The 20,231-nt window shown below is 41.0% G+C and overlaps 1 protein-coding gene across 25 annotated transcripts in view; it reads left to right on the top strand.

Moving 5' to 3' along the window:
• Positions 1–20,231, top strand: part of NRCAM (neuronal cell adhesion molecule) — a 311,070-nt gene that overhangs the window by 49,750 nt on the left and 241,089 nt on the right. For all 25 annotated transcript variants that reach the window (XM_060414691.1, XM_060414682.1, XM_060414706.1 and 22 more), the window contains exon 2: positions 17,559–17,696. The gene's annotated coding sequence lies outside the window, so the exon portion shown is untranslated. The remainder of the gene's footprint in view (positions 1–17,558; positions 17,697–20,231) is intronic.

The raw sequence follows: 20,231 nt of genomic DNA, 5'->3' as shown, positions 1-20,231 counted from the left end.
CTGTGCTAGATTGCATTCCCACCAACAGTGTAAGAGGGTTCCCTTTTAGGAGATATGGATTATATCTCTGGGTTGGGAATATCCCCTGGAGAAGCAAATGGCAACCCACTCTAGTATTCTTACTTGAAAAATCCCATGGACAGAGGAGCCTGGTGGGCTACAGTCCATGGGATCAAAAAAGAGCTGGACACGATTTAGTAACTAAGTGACAACAACAAGAGAGACCATACCGCACTGTCAGGTAATCCCCATTTCCTAATCCTCTGCATAATGTATCCCTTTATCTCATTCATTCTAGTTATTCCCATCCTGCACTTTGTCTTGTGGGGATGCCTTGCTCCCTCAATTACTGGATTGGCCAAAAAGTTTGTTTGAGCTTTCCCAAACGAGCTTTTTGGTTAAGCTAATAGATGGCAAGGTTCTACGGCAGGATTGATTTCATCTTTCTATCTTTCATACCTCTTCCCAGCCTAGTCTAGTGTGTAATGCAGTGTTTGTAGAGATAATAGGTGTGTCTTAGCTTGAGTTCTCTAGAAAACTCAAGTTTTTCTCTTGAGTGTGAGAAAAAAACGCAGATGGGAGGTCTTTGTGAGGAGGTGCAGTTTCAGAAAGCAATAGTCAGGACATAAGGCAAGCAAGACACACACACGATAACCTGTTATGAGGCTGCCCTTTGCCTCTCAGGAATGCACATTGATTTCTCTGTGACTTATGTTATCTTGCAGATAGGTCTTTGGGACCACTGTACCTCACAACAGTCCATCATGGGAAGGAAAGGCAGGGATTGTCTTCCAGCTGCTTCTGGTGTCCTGTCTCTCATTGACCAAGGTCACCCCATTGGGCTTAAATGGGGTGTTTCCGGTTGTATGGCGCAGCCCCTCTGGTCAGCTTGTGGGGAAGCCAGGTCCCATACCCCACAGGGTGGTGCTTCATGGTCATCCTGAAGTGCTGGGAGCTGAAATCTCCACATCAGTTAGGGGGACTGGGGCGCCAGAGCTGCTGGAGCACATGTTCACGACAGAGGCAGTGCCAGAGCCCTTTCTCCCCCAGAGCCCTTTCTCCCCCGGGGAGATGGAGACAGCTGGTGGTTTGGGGAGACAAGATGGCCCCAGGGCAGGGACTGTATATGGAGCAAGCAGCCAGGGCTGCAGTGTGGGGAGGGCCAAGCAGTTCTGGAAAAGCACATAAATTGGATATCCAGTACTGTACCCCATAAATAGATATTGGCTGAATAACTAAATATTTAATAAATCTTTATTCACTTCTATCATCTAATCACCTCCTGTGTTTCCATTTTGCTGGCATTATTGGGAGATACAAAGGGAGATTAAGAGTCAACACAAACCAAATACATAAGTATGAGGGATCAGAGTAGAGAATTAAAAATGTGTAAGATCCAGGGAAGTGGTCAAGGGAGGCTTCCTGGAAGAGGCAAGTTTTGAATTATCTTTTGAAGGTTTTAATGGTAAGGAATGGATCACGAGGAAGGCATTCTCTGCAAAAGTCTCTTGGCATCTTAGAATTTTGAGCACAATTCCAGCTTTTGGGGTAGATTTTAGACTTCTGCTGTGATAGTTTAACTTCATCATTAAAAAAAGAAATGTAACAACAATCTAGAAAATTGCTATTATACTTTGGCTTATAAACTCCAGACTTTGGAGTTCTGCCTCTGAGATTGGAAAAATTAAAGAAAGTGGTATCTAATGTTGGCAAAAAAGAGGAGAAACAGTTTTATTATACATTCATATACAAATTCCAGTTTGGGGATTTATATAGACACAAATATATTTACAAGATTATTTATTGCAGTTTTGTAATAGTTAAAATGGGTTCAAAGAAATACTAACCGTGAAATGACTGATGAACTAAGGCACATGTTGTGTAGCTGTTAAAAGACTTGGACCTTTGTGTAATGGTATGGAAGGATCTCAAGACATTGAAAATATAAGTTGTAAGAGTATATAGAATTATCAGCCCAGTGACTTAAGAAGCAAACAGCAAAACTGAAAAAAAATCCAACTAAGAATTGGGACATGAAGGGACTTTCTTTTTATTCTGTTGTTTGCTTCGGTATATATTCCCCTGTCTAAATTTAAGGGGGGTCTCTACACTTGAAATTAATGCAGCATTGTAAATCAACTATACTCCAGTATAAAATAAAAATTAAAAATTATAAAATAAGAAATTACTCAGCCCATAAAAACTAACCACCCCATATTTCAGGGCCTCTTGTCTTCTGAGGTGGCACATAGTCAGTCTGTGCAGTGTGAATCTCCCTGAATAAATCTGCTTTCACTATGTAAAAAAAAAAAGTAAATAAATAAATTTAAGGTGGGAGGACACCAGAAGTATCACCTTTTCAAATAAGAACCAAAGTTCATCTCTCAGAAAGGGTCAGAGGAAGTTTCCATGTTAATGCTTAGGAATAAAAAAGATATTATAAAGAGGTTGTAAGTATTTCTGTACCAGTGATGTTTCCCAGAGTATTTTGAGTGAGGAATCCTTTTTATAAATTGAAGAAAAACAAATTCCAACCATAAAAGAAATGTCTTTTATAGATAAAGTAATAAGAAGTTGGATAAAAGGGTCAAAAATTAGAATAATTCACTGTGGAGGGAAATTTCCTCAAAATAATCCTGAAACAATACAATGTTAATGTTATTGTACAGATTAACAAGTCTTATGTGGAACCACTATGTGGAACATATTATGTGGTTCATATGTGGAACCAATATGAAACACTTTAAGACAAACTTGTTGTTCCAAGGATGACATTGCAAATGAGGTATTTTTCTTTTCTTGAGAAAATGTGGAAAAGTGAAAGCGTTAGTGTTTCTGTCGTGTCCGACTCTTTGGGACCCCATGGATTGAAGCCCGCCAGACTCCTCTGTCCATGGGATTTCCTGGATAAGAATACTGGAGTAGGTTGCCATTTCTTTCTCCAGACAATCTTCCCAACCCAGGGATTGAACTCAGGTCTCCTACACCGCAGGTGGATTCTACACCATCTGAGCCTCTAGGGAAGCCCCCTTTCTTTTGCTGCTCTTACCTAAATAATGACCCTAGGTCAAACTAGTGTAGAAGAAAAAAAATCAGTCTCAAAGATCTTAGGCCCACTTTCTCCACTGTCCCTTACAGGGGCTCAGACACGTCACCCCGCCCCTCCATGTCACTTGCTATGACAGGGGACTTGCCCCTGATGAGGTGACCTGTTGTTTCCTTGGACAGCTCTTCTTGTTACAAAGTTCTCAGTTCTCTACTGAAGTAAAATCTACCTCCAGAGGTGTGATTCTAATATACAATGGAATGAGCTTTAAAAATTGATCTAGGGCCAGATCCCACCCTAGACTAATTAAGTCCCTGGAAATGGGACATTAGCATGTTTCTGCAGATGACCTTGGGAGTGTCCTGGGCAGTGAGGACTGACAACCACTTTCCTCCTGGAAGTGCATCAAATGTTTAAAGCGTGCTCTCATGTTTCACCTTCATCTCTTCTTCAAAATTATCCTCCAGTCTTCATGTGAAACCTCTTGGAATGATACTCTGTATAATGAGTATCATTTTATACCAAAATCACTATTAAAGGGTTGCTCTTTTGAAGAAATTTGAGGAAATACAGGTGTGATGATAAAAAATTCATATTATAAGGAATCAGACCAAAATTTTATCCTGGGCTATTTAGTTTACACACATGGGCTTAGGTTTTTGTATCCATACTTTAATGATGTTTGCAAACTTGAAATTCAAAGTCTACTCAGTTGCAGCAGTGGGACTGAAATGCCATGTAAGAATCTGAATTTGAGAATCTCCTGAGTCAGAAATCTGTGTGCCGAGCAGGAGCTTACAAGTCTACCTCTGTTTTTTCGTGTCTCAATGTTCTGCTTTTTGTAATGATTTATTTTTTTTTAATTTTTATTGGAAATAGTTGATTTACAATGTTGTGTTAGTTTTTGCTGTATATGAGGGACTCAGTCATACATATACATATACCCCCTCTTTTGTACATTCTTTTTCCCGTATAGATCATTACAGAGCATTGAGCAGAGTCCCCCATGCTGTGCAGGAGGTCCTTGGTAGTTACCTGTTTTATGTATAGCAGTGTGTATGTATCAGCCCCACTCTCCTATTTATCCCTCCCTCGCCTTTCCCTTCTGGTAACATAAGTTCATTTTCTACGTCTGTGACTTGATTTTGTAATGATTTAAAAACCACCCTAGGGTAGTGGCAGAAGTAATCCAAAAGTGAGACACATACCTGTCTTGATGAGTGGAAAACCAGTCAATCAAATACAGCTTCTTAAAAGAGAGATATAATAGGCAGAATATAAATTGAGTGGTTTCAGGTTTGGTAGTGAGAACTAGAAATTTTGATATGTGTCATGTTAGAACCTAGGTTTCTTCTTATCTAGGAAGTTGAAATAAACATGGCCTTGTATTCGCAGTGTCTGTGGAGTGTGAGGCTTGTTTTTGCCTGGGGAAATTTTGTTAAAGCTGAATTTCTCATTGAAAGGAGGATATATCACAGATCTCTCAGAATGTGATGTTTAAGCACCCAGAGCATTGCATTGTGTGGGGTATGTGTGTGACTAAGGCATTGTGTCAACACCAAAAAACCCCCAAAACAAAACAGTTCCTGGACCCCTGAGGTGGGCACTGGGATGAAGGTGGGGTGGTTTGATCCTCAGGCTAGTGCCTAGAGCCTGGGATGACCTGAGAAATGTTGGAGATGAAAAGAGAACTGAAGAGCGATAGGACATGAATCTAAAAAGACTCTGCAGAGAGGCTAACAGGGGGTGTCAGACAGATGGGACATTGGGGGAGGATGTGTCAAGAGGAGCCCCAGTTTTTGGTATATCTGTAGCAGGGTGTTAGCAGAGAAGGAGCCATGAAAAGCATTTGGCTGGTTATTGATGGTAATTTACAAGTTGCTGTTATTTTTTTTTCTTTTTCCTGTAAGGGACAGAAAATTTTTCATTCATTTCTACTAAATAAAAAAGAAGTCAGTATTGTTTCATTTTAGCTGAAGTGGTGATTGTAGTCAGTATCTGGAAATTGTTCCTTTTCCCAGATTACTTTTCTCTTAATCTCTGCTCAGCTCTAACATTGCTCTTGAATTCCTGCATGGCATTCGTTCATTCATTCTCCGATTAAAGGGGCCATGTTCCTTTGAGATTGTCTGCTGCTCCTCATCCACCTTTTTCACCTGCTCAGGTGTTTTTGCCTCATCACCAGCAGCTCCCCAGGCACACCACACCTCTCATCCCTTTTCCAGCCCACAGCACTTCATTTATCTGATTTTATGTTGCTGTGTCTTATGGGGGATGGGGGTGACGGGACTGAGAAGAGCCATGCCTGTGACAGCCACAGTCCGTTAACTCAAGGAGATTGTTTCTTTCTGAATGAGGGTTGGTTCCACTCCTTTCTCTTCTAATCCCTTTCCGAGAGCGCTCAGCCTTGGTGAGGAATGAAACTCTATGCTCTGTGGCCTCTTTCCAGCTGGGTGCAGTTCCAAACTGCGCTCAAAGCCAACACTAATTATCTTCAAAGTTTCTAATTAATAACAGAGTAAAGACATATATGAGTGAATATGGAATATTAATTTTCTCTAATAAGAAGGTTTGGCTATTTTATTATGAACGTAAAGCTGTCTTGGGATCTATAGATGGAACGTTGACATATAGCCTCCTATGCCCGGAGAGGATGATGGTGCCCTCTGGCAGGAAGCTTCCAATTTTCTGGGACAGCTTTTCCCACATTCTTGCTAAGAGGCCTGTGCCCAGCTTCGTGGCTTGGCAAACAGAGCAAACCTCCTGGATTTGAACTGCTCCCATAGAGAATCTGTGATCACCCTGTGGGGCCATACCAAGTTCATTGTGACATTTTCTGTGTTTCGTTTTTCCTAGATAAATCAGTATCTCAACTAGTTTGTGGATTTAATCTAGTTTTAATCCACCTCAGAGAATGGTGGGCTTTTAACAGTATCAGTTCTACATAATCTAACAACTGCCTGGAATAGTCCCTAGGAGGCAATAGGCTCTTTAAAGTTAGATTTAATTAATTATTACAGATTATTGAAGCAAGACTCAATTTCCTTGCTGGGTAGCACTTTAAAAAGGCAGATATGTGTTCTTTGTACTTGAAAAATGATAGAATCACTTCTTTAAAAATGTTCTCTTGTACTTTCATATCAGTTACATCAATTCATCTTCTCATTTAGCTTTGGAATGCTTTATTTTGTGTTAATCAACGATTCTTGGCTTCACATTAGGAGAACCGCTTCAGTTCAGTTCAGTTCAGTTCAGTTCAGTTGCTCAGTCATGTCCGACTCTGCGACCCCATGAACCGCAACACACCAGGTCTCCCGATCCATCACCAACTGCCGGAGTCTACCCAAACCTATGTCCATTGAGTCAGTGATGCCATCCAACCATCTTATCCTCTGTTGTCCCCTTCTCCTGCCCTCAATCTTTCCCAGCATCAGGGTATTCTCAAATGACTCAGCTCTTCACATCAGGTAGCCAGAGTATTGGAATTTCAGCTTCAACATTAGTCCTTCCAGTGAACACCCAGTGGACTGATTGGATCTCCTTGCAGTCCAAGGGACTCTCAAGAGTCTGTACTCAGCTTTCTCTATAGTCCAACTCTCACATTCATACATGCCTACTGGAAAAACCATAGCGTTGGCTAGACGGACCTTTGTTGACAAAGCAATGTCTCTACTTTTTAATATGCTGTCTAGGTTGGTCATAATTTTCCTTCCAAGCAGTAAGCGTCTTTTAATTTCATGGCTGCAATCACCATCTGCAGTGATTTTGGAGCCCCCCAAAATAAAGTCAGCCACTGTTTCCACTGTTTCCCCCATCTATTTGCCACGAAGTGATGAGACTGGATGCCATGATCTATTTTCTGAATGTTGAGCTTTAAGCCAACTTTTTCACTCTCCTCTTTCACTTTCATTAAGAGGCCTTTTAGTTCCTCTTCACTTTCTGCCATAAGGGTGGTGTCATCTGCATATCTGTGTGGATTTGGAGCACCTGTGGTCTTAATTTTTTAACAGCTTTATTGAAGTCCAATTCACATAACAAACTGCACATATTCACAATGAACAGTCTGATCAGTTTTGCCGTATGTGGGCATGTGTGAGACTATAGCCATGGTCACGGTAGTGAACACATCATCTATGGATTCCTCAGTGCCAGTGGACGGGGAGGGGGCAGCAAATGAGCCTTGGAATCCTGAGCTGTTATAGCTGGTCTCATCTAATATTTAATAATAGTAACATCAATGAGAAGAGTTATTTATCATTTCACAACCCAGCCTTTTTATTTTTTTTTTTGAGACATAATATGTCTCTTTTTGAGGCCTAATCTGACCGCATTAAGAAGAAACATTATTTTTTCTGTCAGGCTATCAGTATGTTTCTCTTAAACTTTCTTTCTGGCCCACAAAGGACTGTTTCTACACAGTCTGGTTTGGGGACTCATGTGTTCATCTTTTCTGTTCTGATATGTTCGCTAGAAAAGTCAAGATTTAACAGTAATCTGAGTCAGCCAGTGCCTCTGACTACATGGAAGCGAGCAGACCTCTCATTGCCAAACTGCAGATGTAAGAAAATCTGGCAAAGGCAGGGCCATGATGGGGATGGTGGGAGTCGGGTGGGACCTGATTGGGGACCCAAGTGGAAATGTGGGCTGCCACCACTCCAAGAGGGCATCCAGGCTGAAACCATTTCAGTTCTGATCAAAATCCTGATGAGGGAAATGGAATTTTTAACTTAATAATGCTCCGTGTGTCACCTGTGTTAAGAATGTCGCTGACTGTTTTTCAGCCAGTACTAGTAAAATAGTATCTCTTTAGAATATGATTTTTTAAAGTCAGCCAAATAGAATAGCTTTACGGCCAATATTTGGAAGTTGGTTAAATGAAAATGGTTTCTTTACATGCTAGAATATTATGCAGATAGCTAAATGACTGTAGACTATGGTCACCTGTATTATTAGGTGAGAACAGTGAGTTACTAAATCAGTGCATCCTATATGATTCCATTTCTATTTTGAAGAATGTATACACACACACACATTTAGGAAAAATAGAACACTTGGAAGACATACACCAAAATATTGACAGTTTTTAAATTTCTGGGGATAGAAGATAACATTTGGTTTTAATTTTTTAACCTTTGCTCTTTCATATTTTGAAAAATAAAAATACTTTTTTATCAGAAAAAAAGCAGTGGTATTAAAAATCACCTGCAAAAGTTCTCCCCAGTAAAATAAAACAGTCCAGTCAAAATGAGGACTGAAAATAAACACCATTAGCATTCCAGCTTGGAAATAGTGTGAACTGCTGGTAGGTGGGCCCTCACTCCCTGTTTGTTATGCAATTTGCATAAATGACAGGACTTCAGCAAAATAAACAAACCCCTGGTCAAGTTGGAACTAGTTCAGTTGGTTCTCAGACATCCAAGCAGATTTGTTTGATTTATTCTATTATACTCAAGTTCAAGGTTGCAAAGCATGTGTATTCCTGTTGGAGTGTCTTGGCATTTCATTTCATTTTGACTGACTCCAGCTGTTGTTTAGCAAGAAGGTAGGGTGGTATGCATATTAGCAGGTTTCTGCATATGGGCTTATCACATTGGTTTTGGAAAATTTGTTTCCAAGGCCCATCAATCTGAGGAGCGTTCTCTTCAACAAGTGAGGAGACATGAAATCAGTGTATGTGCCTCTTGTTGTTCAATCACTAAGTCATGTCCAACTCTTTGTGACCGCATGGGCTGCAGCACGCCAGGCTTCCCTGTCCTTCACTATTTCCTGGAGTCTGCTCACACTCATGTCCATTGGGTGGATGGCCACCCGTCTTATCCTGTCACCTCCTTCTCCTCCTGCCCTCCATCTTTCCCAGCGTCAGGGTCTTTTCCAGTGAATCCGCTCTTCGCATCAGGCAGTCAAAGTGTTGCAGTTTCAGCTTCAGCATATTCAGTTCTTCCAGTGAATATTCAGGGTTGACTTCCTTTAGGATGGACTGGTTGGATCTCCTTGCAGTCCAAGGGACTCTCAAGAGTCTTCTCCAACACCACAGTTTGAAAGCATCGATTCTTTGGAGCTCAGCCTTCTTTATGGTTCAACTCTCACATCCATATGTGACTACTGGAAAAACCATAGCTTTGACTGTATGGGCCTTTGTCAGCAAAGTGATGCCTCTGCTTTTTAATACACTGTCTAGGTTTGTCATAGCTTTTCTTCCAAGGAGCAATTGTCCCTGACCACCAGCCCACTACTCTTGGCCTTGACTCTGTCCACTGTTTTTGCCACTTGCAGCTTCATTCTCTCTCTGTTTCTGTTTATTACATGTCTCCTCAGCCTATAAGTGGGCTCAAATCTCCTCTGGCTGAAATCCACTTCTTATCTCTGCTTCTCCCTAGAGGTGCCATTCTCTTTCTCTCTTCTCTTTTACTGCCAGGTCTCCATAAGATTGTCAGTCTTTACGGCCTGATTCCAGCCAGAAATACCTTCTCCCTCCTCTGGAAGCCCCAGACACTTGATATGCCATTCAAGGTATTCATGTCAGCCACAAACATCCCCAGCACTGCACCAGGTATATTCTGGCCTTTGACACATTCCTCCCTCTACCTCTGAATTCCTAGGGACATAGCAGATCATGTTGAAACTGATTCTGAAACTTCTGGGCACAAATTCAAGGGTATAGAAGCTCACACAACTCAATAACAGAAACATAAGCAACCCAGTCAAAAAAATGGCCAGAAGACCTCAATAGACATTTTTCCAAGTAGAAGACATACAGATGCCCAATAGGCATATGACAAGATGCTCAAGATCGTTAATTATTAGAGAAATGCAAATCAGAACTGCAGTGGGGTTCCATCTCACACTAGTCAGAATGGTCATCATTTAAAAGTCCACAGTTTGCCCATGTAGACAGCTGCTCTGCCAATGGCCGTCTTACGAAATTACTTACAGGGTTAAGAGAAGTATTGTCAGGGAGGCCCTTAGCCTACATCTGGCTCGTGACAATCACTCATTGAAGGCTGAAGCACTTCTTTTTTGATTGGCTCATTCCTTTCCTACCTGAACACAGGTTCAGAATAGAGAAACAATGCTGAGGTGTGAGTGTGGAGATGCCGGCAAATTTGTGTGATGCAAACTGGTATCCCAGCAAACTGCTAGCACACAATCCTCCCAGGCAGTCACTGTAAAATCACCAGGCACAAACAGAAGGCCACAAATGCCAAGGTCTCTTCTCTCTGCTTTGCTCAAGTAGTGTGATCTATCCAAAGCATCTGAAGTCACAGAAAATATCCATAGCAAGTATTGAAACAGCAGATGGCATTCCTATGCCAGAAGCTCTGCGTGCCGGCAGCTCCCCGACACATCCACAGCCACGGCGGGGGAGGGGGAGCATCACACTTTCTTCTTTCCTGGGATTTGCCATCTTTTTCTCGTCTCCAATGCCAGTGTCTTCTCACAGGATTTACAAGAGAAGAAAAGTCTCACTGTTCTGGAAATGCTCGAAAACGTTCCAAAACTTTCTTAGCATTCTTCCTAGCAACAGATGCAGTGACTTCTCTCCACATTTCTCCTGGGTGGCACCATTCTCAGTGTGTTTATCTCTTTCTGCCACCAACTGGCCATACAGCCTTGGGCCATTAGACCGCTTTCTGTGTCTCAGTTTTGTCCTCTGGGGAGAATAAGACCTCCCTCCTCTTAAAGTTCCCCTGAAGATCAAATATCTGCCAGCCAGTGACAAAAGTACCCCGTATGGAGTAAGCACACAATGTGTGTTGCTAGGTCGTCATGTTATCCACATAAACCATGATCACTTCCAGGTTGGTGGAACTAACATGACTAAGAATCGCATGATTCACTTTTGGTGTCCTGGCTCTGCCACTTACTGATGGGGATGGATCATTGAGAAGTAACCTGCTCTTAGTTAATTTTTATCTGTGAAATGTCAAGTAGAATACTTATTTTTCTGAATTAAGTGAGATTACGTCTATGAAAAATATCATAAAAATGCCACACAGCCCAAGATGGTGTTATGATCTCTCATCTCTGTTGTGGAGTAGAAGCTTCCATGTCTTAGTCACCTTTGTGTTTCTTGTGGCTCCCAGGGCTAGGGCCTGGCCACTGGTGGACCTGAACAATGATTGCTGAATGAACAGTTTAACAGTTCAACACAACTGAGAAAAAAAAACACACCAAGAGGACCTCTGTGTGGCCAAGAGATATGGCATGAGATCTATACATGCATTTCAGTTCAGTTCAGTTGCTCAGTTGTGTCCAACTCTTTGCGACCCCATGGACTGCAGCACACCAGGCTTCCCTGTCCATCACCAACTCCTGGAGCTTGCTCAAACTCATGTCCATCGAGTTGGTGTTGCCATCCAACTATCTGATCCTCTGTTGTTCCCTTCTCCTCCTGTCTTTCCAAGCATCATGGTCTTTTCCAATGAGTCAGTACTTCGCATCACATGGCCAGAGTATTGGAGTTTCAGCTTCAGCAACAGTCCTTCCAGTGAACACTCAGGACTGATCTCCTTTAGGATGCACTGGTTGGATCTCCTTGCAGTCCAAGGGACTCTCAAGAGTCTTCTCCAACACCACAGTTCAAAAGCATCAATTCTTTGGTGCTCAGCTTTCTTTTTCTACTGGAAAAATCATAGCTTTTACTAGACAGACCTTTGTTGGCAAAGTGATGTCTCTGCTTCATAGCTTTTCTTCCAAGGAGCAAGCGTCTTTTAGTTTCATGGCTGCAGTCACCATCTGCAGTGATTTTGGAGCCCAAGAAAATAAAATCTGTTACTGTTTCCATTGTTTCCCCATCTATTCACCATGAAATGATGGGACCAGATGCCATGATCTTAGTTTTTTGAATGTTGAGTTTTAAGCCAGCTTTTTCACTCTCCTCTTTCACTTTCATCAAGAGAGTCTTTAGTTCCTCTTCCCTTTCTGCCATAAGAATGGTGTCATCTGCATATCTGAGGTGATTGATATTTCTCCTGGCAATCTTGATTCCAGCTTGTGCTTCATCTAACCCAGCATTTCACATGATGTACTCTGCATAGAAGTTAAATAAACAGGGTGACAATATACAGCCTTTACATTCTTCTGTCCTAATTTGGAACCAGTCCATTGTTCCATGTCCAGTTCTAACTGTTGCTTCCTGACCTGCATACAGATTTCTCAGGAGGCAGGTCAGGGGGTCTGGTATCCCATCTCTTGAAGAGATGCACTTATATATGTTCTTTAAGACCCACCCATCAGCCCCTCTCCCAAGTCTTCTTTTATATGAGTTCAACCCTAGGAAGACCAGAAGTATCCAGTTAGAGCCCAGAGGATGGGCTCAGTTGCTCTGGGCAGGCACATCCACCACTGTGAGAAATTACAGCTTGACAGCCTGACAGTCAAGGTGGAGACAGAAAAACTAAGGAAAGCAGACACAGGAACTTAAAAAGCCCTTTTATGTGGGTTTTTGTTTGTTTGTTTATTTTACTGTAAGGAGAAATCCCATGTGACTTACTGAAAGCAAAGTTAGAAAAAGTAGCTGAGATCTTTGGAGAACAATTTCACTGTCAGGGGTATACCAGATGACCTACAATGATAGATTCTACTAATTTTCATGATTGCTTCAGGGAAGGATGAGGCGAGCTTGACTGTTTTTGCAATATGTTTCTCAAATATAACTCCTTGGTCTGCTGCACAGGTAATTACTCTAACCATAAAGTTCATGTTGCCAATTATCTCAACTATGGCCTAATTTTCCCTAATGATGCTGAAGCCTAATTCTTCTGGGTTTTGCAGTCTCTACCAAATAAATGTTAAAACCTTTATCTAGCAAAATCAACTGCTTGGTCATGTCGGTTTATGTAGCTATTTATATCTTCTGGATGATTTGCAGTCAATTTGGAGAACTGCTAATGATTAAAATTAAAGAATGACCTAGAGGCTAAAATTAATTCATTTTAATTTATTGACAGTTTGGTTTTCACTCTATCTTATACCACTATTGGCTCTGTGAAATAGTGTCCCGTTCTGTGTTGTATCATTTCCATGAACAGCATTCTACACAGCATGCTTGTCTAATCTGTAGATGACACGGAGATGAAAGGCATAGTACATATTTTGAAAGGGCAGAATTGAGATGTCAAATGTTTTTGGCAAGTTGTAATGATAAACTCCATTCTCAAAAAGTGAAATATTAAAGGGGTGAAAATAAAACTTCCTCTTGGTTCTAGCAAAAATACCTACAAAAAATAATGGAGCCGCTGTCAACCTGATTTGTAGCTATAAGAACAGCTGGTAATTGAGGTGGCATAACTTAGTTGATATGCATTGGGCATCTGGAGCTGTAGAGAACAGACGCTCACCCAGAATACCCTTAGGAGGACGGACTGATGCCCATCTGGATCTGAAAAGTGGGAGTTATTAGGGTTGGGTGCTACTTCAGGGAATGAGTCTTCTCTCTCGTCATCTCTCTGCTCTTGCTGTTTACCTCTGCATATTCAGTAGGTTCTCATCTGACTCCTAGTGTTTCATCCAGGTCCCAGAGAGAGCTGATTTGGTTGACTTGGCTGATTATCCTTTTCTTCTCCCAGGTGGCGCTAGTGATAAAGAACCTGCCTGCCAATGCAGGAAACCTAAGAGATGCAGGTTCAATCCCTGGGTGGGGAAGATCCCCTAGAGGAAGTCTTGGCAACCCACCCCAGTATTCTTGCCTGGAGAATTCCATAGACAGAGGAGCCTGGTAGGCTACAGTCCATTGGGTTGCAAAGAGTCGGACACGACTGCAGTGACTTAGCACACACTAGGGGAGAGGCTTTGGCACAAAGCAACCTCATGGGTCATCTTCCAGCCTCTGGAGTCAGGTGCTTCCCCCCAGTCCTATCAGTGGCCACCTCTACTAAAATAGCAATTGATCTCCGCTTTTCTTAACAGTGGGCTGTGGTTGGGGAGGTTTACACTAGGATGTGAATCTGGATCTATATCCAAGAGCCAGATCTGGGATCAAGGAGTGAAAGCTACAAGAAGAGAGATTCAGCTCTGTACAGAGTACCCTGAAAATGGAATAGGTGGTAGGCAGATGGATGCTTGGATACACCTTCCAGACCCCTTCCAATTCTCAAAATTATGTTTTCATTTTTACTGCCACTCTTTCATTTCTTCCCAGAAGTGTCTTAATGAAAACCATCTTTTCACATTATTTTTAAAATGAGCTGTGAAGATGATTTCTGCCACAGTATAATTATGAGCTGCCTAAGGTGTCAGAAGCAGTAATGCTTTGCATTAGCCTCTTAAATAAAATATATTTCATATGTGGAATATTTATAACTTAGATTTTATTATAGTCAGTAGCTATTTAAAGAAAGGAAATCATTTACATAACGTAAATGTACCGGACCAACAAACTGCAACAAAGATACTTCTCTAAGATTTTGAAGATAAGTGTAAGAGTATTTCAGACATTTTTTCCCTAAGGAATTGTAAATGGCCTTCCAGAGATTTCAGTTAAGCTTTAAAATTCATGTGTCATGATGGACTGAATCATTTAGGACAGATTTCAGTGGTGACTCTTCTGACACTTGTCTGAGCTGAAGTCTCCAAAGTAGTAGTTTTAAATCTCACTATTCAAATTCTGCTAATTTGGAAGTGTGTGTGTATGTGTTATGAAGGGAGAAGAAAAAGTATTCCATACAATGTTCATCTTTTCCCAAACAACAACAGTTAGTTATTTAATTGGAGAAAATCTGAAAGCACTGAGAAGACTCCTGGGTGCTTCTGTTTCCTTTTTCCACCGTGAGAGTGCTTTGTGCCAAAAAAAAAAGGGGGGCGGGGAGCTGGGCAGATACAGGGCAGAGTAGCCTTGCCTCCAACTGCCTGTTTATTGCATTCCCTCCAGGCAATACATGGTTGGGAAAAAAAACAGCTTTGTTAAAATTCCACTTCCACCATTTTGGATCAAGACAAAGTACTCTCAACTTCAGTTTCCTCATTTATAAATCAGGGATAATAATAGTCCTTAGGACAGAGTGTTCTTGTGAGGATTAAAGCACTTAGCACAGTGTCGGGCTCTTACAGAGTACTCAGAAATTTAGCTCTTAGGATTATTTTTATCTTCATTACTCCTTAAGGGGTGGGAATTCTGAGGTTATGTTTGCCTCTGCCCAGAAAGTCAGTAGCATCAGGCCCTGTTAATGGTGTGAATCCATGTGGTTCTGTCCCACCCAGCCCAGCCCGAAACAGGATTATGTCCGGCCCCAGCTCATGATCTGCTTTTATCCTCCTTCGAAGACTTGAGTCCATCCTGGTCTCACTGCTTTGCTTGGACCTCATATAAGTCTGTGTACCTCTCAGAGCCCTAGTTTCCTCTTCTTGAAAATTAGGGAACTATTTATTTATTTTTAATAGACATAAAGTCTATTCTTTTTCAGATTCTTTTTCCTTATAGATTATTACAAAATATTGAGTACTGTTCCCTGTGTTACACAGTAGGTCTTTGTTGGTTATCTATTTTATATATAGTAGCATGTATATCGGAGAAGGCGATGGCGCCCCACTCCAGTACTCTCGCCTGGGGAATCCCATGGACAGAGGAGCCTGGTGGGCTGCAGTCCATGGGGTCGCGAAGAGTCAGACATGACTGAGCAACTTCACTTTCACTTTTCACTTTCATGCATTGGAGAAGGAAATGGCAACCCACTCCGGTGTTCTTGCCTGGAGAATCCCAGGGACAGGGGAGCCTGGTGGGCTGCCGTCTATGGGGTCGCACAGAGTCCAACATGACTGAAGCGACTTAGCAGCAGCAGCAGCATGTATATATTAGTCTCAACCTCCTAATTTGTCCCCCTACTTTTCCATTTGGTAACCATAAGTTTGTTTTCTGTATCTGTGAATCAGTTTCTGTTTTGTGACTAAGTTCACTTGTATCATTTTTTAGACTCCACATATAAGCAATATCATATGACGTTTGTCTTTGGTGTTCTTCACTTAGTATGATCTCTAGGTCCATCCATGTTGCTGCAGATGACGTTATTTCATTCCTTTTTATGGCCGAGTCTATTCCATAATATAAAGGTGCCACATCTTCTTTATCTCTTCATTTGTTGATGGACTTTCAGGTTGTTTGTTTTGGCTCTTAATAGGCACATGAAAAAATTCTCGACATCGCTAATTATTAGAGAAATGTGAATCAAAAGTACAGTGAGGTATCCTCTCAACTGGTCAGTATGGCCATCATTTAAAAGTCTACAAATAATAAATGCTGGAGAGGGTCTGGAGCAAAGGAAACCTTCCTACACTGTTGGTGGGAATGCAGATTGGTGGAGCCTCTGTAGAGAACAGTATGGAGTTTCCTCAAAAAATGAAAAATAGAGCTATCATATGATCCAGCAATCCCACTCCTGGGCATATATACAGAGAAAACTATGATTTAAAAGGAAGAACTATTTAATTTTATAGAGTTTGGAAGTTTTGGATATTATTAAACTGTATTTGTTTTAGAGATCAGATGCAAATTGTGTAGAGAAGATGGGACTCAGCACTGGATGAATCATTGAAGAATGTCTCCTCTGACTTTCTCTCCTTCAAAAAAATGCCTGTGCTTGGGTTCTGTCCCACTTGATCTGGTATATTGGTAATTGGTCAGGCATTTATTTGGCCACATGGGCCCTAGCCACTGATATTTTGTAAAACCTTTCCCACTGGTTCAAATGTGCCTGCAAGGTTGATAGGCACTTAGCAAGCCCAAGGTCAGACTATTAACAGCAAAGGCGGGTCTAGACTCCCAGCTTCTCTTTTCTCCCTGTACACTGTCCCCAAATTCTAATTTAAAAGAGGTTTTCTAAACATTTTTTGCAGTGTTTTTTTTTCCACACTTTCTCATGAGTTATTAAATAAACACATTATTTGAACACTTCTGTTAGTTGGCTTCTTTTAATTAAAGTTTCATTCTATGGTGTTCTACCTTAACCTTATGCTTGTTTTCTTGCAATGGTGTGTTCTGAAACCTTCCTTCCCAGATACCTGCTTTTCTCACCACCTTCAAAGCCACCTCCAAAATGTAATTGCATGTCTGGGTTCCTCACTGAGATCATCAACCTTGATCAAATGCTTCGTTCTTCATTGTTTGTTCTTTGCAGTTTATTAGATTTCCCCCAGCTTCTACCTGTGTGTTGATGAGATTGTACAGCCCTCTGTATTCCCATGAAGTATTAGAGTAAAATCAAATCAAGTGCCTTTTTTCTCTCTTTGATTTGTGTGAGCAGTTGTTTCCTGCTATTGAGGGCTCATTCAGACTTCTATCGTATACCAAAATGTAATTGGAATTGTGTTACCTTTTTTCATTACCTGTTGCCATGAAATTGCTTAAAGTTTCTTAGACATTGATGTCCTTAACTACTGTAATGCTTGGTTAGAATTCATCATGGGATTTAATACGTATTAAGTTCCCTTTGTCAATTTTAGTAGGATAGTTGAATGAAAGCTTAATAGAATTAGCTAACCCAAAACAATTTACACTGCTCTGTGTTTGTTTTGTTTTCAGGAATCTTTGTGATACTCCACACTTGTGTGCCGAAGACTGTAACCAAATCTGTTCTCAGGAGTTGGCATCCTGGGAAAAGAACAGCTTCCGGGGGCAAGGAAATTTGGGGGAGGTTCCTGGCCTGGTGGATCTTTGAAGGTGAGAATGAAACCGTTTTCTCTTTGTCTTTAGAAATCTCATTGAGCTGTTTTGTCTTCAAGATCTGCTTTTTGGGAGAGTGAATAGGGGACTACATTATGGAAAATTCTCTGTAAAGAACTGAGAGTATTTCTTTTTCAGGAGATTTTTTTAGTAGTCATGAAGGATATCAGTTGGCTATTTTGACCAAATAGGAATTTATCTGAAGTGTAGATTTGTGAAATGACGATCTATGAAGACTTATTTAAACACAAACACACACATGCACACACACACACACCTCTTAAAAACATCAGTAACATTTCTCTTCTCAGAAATTTCTTATGCATCTAAGGTCTCTCTCAGCCTTCATTTCTGCTTTACCCTGCCTTCTAGGATTATTTTAAGAATCAAACAATATAACTTATGTGAAAGCACTTTGTAAACCATGAAGTATTATTTGCATAAGTAAGAAAAGCAGTCACTATTTCCAAATACTTATAATCCTCCAGATTACTGTCAGACCTTCCAATCTGTTCTCTTCCATAGTGTGATTCATTTTTATTTCAATTCAGTATACTTTGCTAGGATCTTAAGAAGTCAAGTCCTTCCCTTCAAGGAATATCTGTCAAATGCAGGACAGTCACATAAATAAATATGACCCACTCCAATATGATGTTACGTATATTGAGAATGCACTAAGGAGTGAAAAAGGCATCATATGCAGCCTAGAGCCAGAAGATTGTGTGTATAAAAGCGGGCTTCCTGGAGGAGGTAACCCCTGAGATGGCCCTTAAAAGATGAATAGGAGTTAGACTGGTGAAGAGCAGGGTGGGGTGGAGGAGGCCATTGCAGGCAGTAGTGGTGAGATAGTTGTGTAAAACTCACATATGGAAGTAATAAGTCATTCAGGATTATTGACCCATAGGTATAGGATGTGTGTGTGTGTGTGTGTGTGTGTGTGTGTGTGTGTGTAAGCATGGAAAGTTTTTTTTAAATTGAAGTATGGTTGATTTACAGTGTTGTCTTACGTTTCTGGTGTACAGAAACGTGATACATTCTTTTTAAGATTCTTTTCCATTATAGTTTATTATAAGGTATTGAATATAGCTCCCTGTGCTATACAGTAGGACTTTATTATCCCAACCTCCTCATTCTTCACTCCCCTAGCCCCATTCTCCTTTGATAACCATTAGATTGTTTTCTACATGTGTGATTCTATTTCTGTTTTGTAAATAAACTCATTTGTATCATTTTCTTCAGATTCCATAAATAAGTGATATCATGTAATATTTGTCTTCTATCTGACTTCATTTAGTATGATAACTTCTATGTTGCTGCAGATGGCATTATTTCATTCTTTTTTTATGGCTGAGTAATATTGTATTGTGTGTGTACACACGCCACATCTTTATCCATTCTGTTGATGTACATTTAAGTTGTTTCCATGTCTTGGCTGTTGTGAATAGTGCTGCTATGAATGCTGTGGTTCACGTATCATGTATCTTTTTGAACTACAGTCTTCTCAGGATATATGCCAGGAGTGGAATTGTAAGATCATATGGTAACTGTATTGTAGTTTTTAAGGAACCTCCATACTGTTCTCCATTGTGGCTGCACCAGTTTACATTCCAACCAAAAGTGTAAGAGGGTTCCCTTTTCTGCTGAGGGATTTTAAGGTGGCAGTCATTGGGTTTTTAGATGTGTTAACCTGAAGAAAGTTAGAGGAAGAGTTACAGTGAGCAAGACTGAAGGAGGAAGATTTGTAATGATCTGGGGAAGAGATGGGAGGACTATAATTAGGGTAGAAGCAGAGAGTGCCAAAGAATTGATACTTTTGAACTGTGGTGTTAGAGAAGACTCTTGAGAGTCCCTTGCACTGCAAGATCAAACCAGTCAGTCCTAAAGGAAATCCACCTTGAATATTCATTGGAAGGACTGATGCTGAAACTGAAGCTCTAATACTTTTGCCATCTGATTCTCAGAACTGACTCATTAGAAAAGACCATGACGTCTGAAAAGATTGAAGGTGGGAGGAGAAGGGGACGACAGAGGATGAGATGGTTGGATGGCATCACCGACTCAATGGACATGATTTTGAGCAAGCTCCAGGAGTTGGTGATGGACAGGGAGGCCTGGTGTGCTGCAGTCCATTGGGTCACATGGAGCCAAACAGGACTGAGCAACTGAACTGAACTGAGTGAGGAATAGAGAAGGAAATTTTGAACAACTAGAATATTCTGAATTTTGTGATAGTTTGAACATTGGAAGTGAGAAAACATTAGGACTTGGGATTGTCAGGTTTCTGACTTGAGTGACGGAAAGCATGATGATGTCATCAAGAGAATTAGAAGGGAAGTGTACTTGGTGGTGGGGAGGAGAGGACTTTGAGGTATATTTGGGACAGTAGTTCAAAATGTCTACCAGCTAGTTGGACCTGTAAGTGTGGTGGTTAGGGGAGGGCTGAGGACTAGCAACATTGATTTGGGAGTTACAGGCAATAGTTAAAAATCTTTTTTTAAAATATAAATTTGATATTGTACTTCAGCAGCTACT

This window comes from Ovis aries, chromosome 4 (assembly GCF_016772045.2).
Source record: "Ovis aries strain OAR_USU_Benz2616 breed Rambouillet chromosome 4, ARS-UI_Ramb_v3.0, whole genome shotgun sequence".
Classification (NCBI taxonomy): Eukaryota; Metazoa; Chordata; class Mammalia; order Artiodactyla; family Bovidae; genus Ovis; species Ovis aries.
This window is presented reverse-complemented; position numbering and strand designations above follow the sequence as displayed.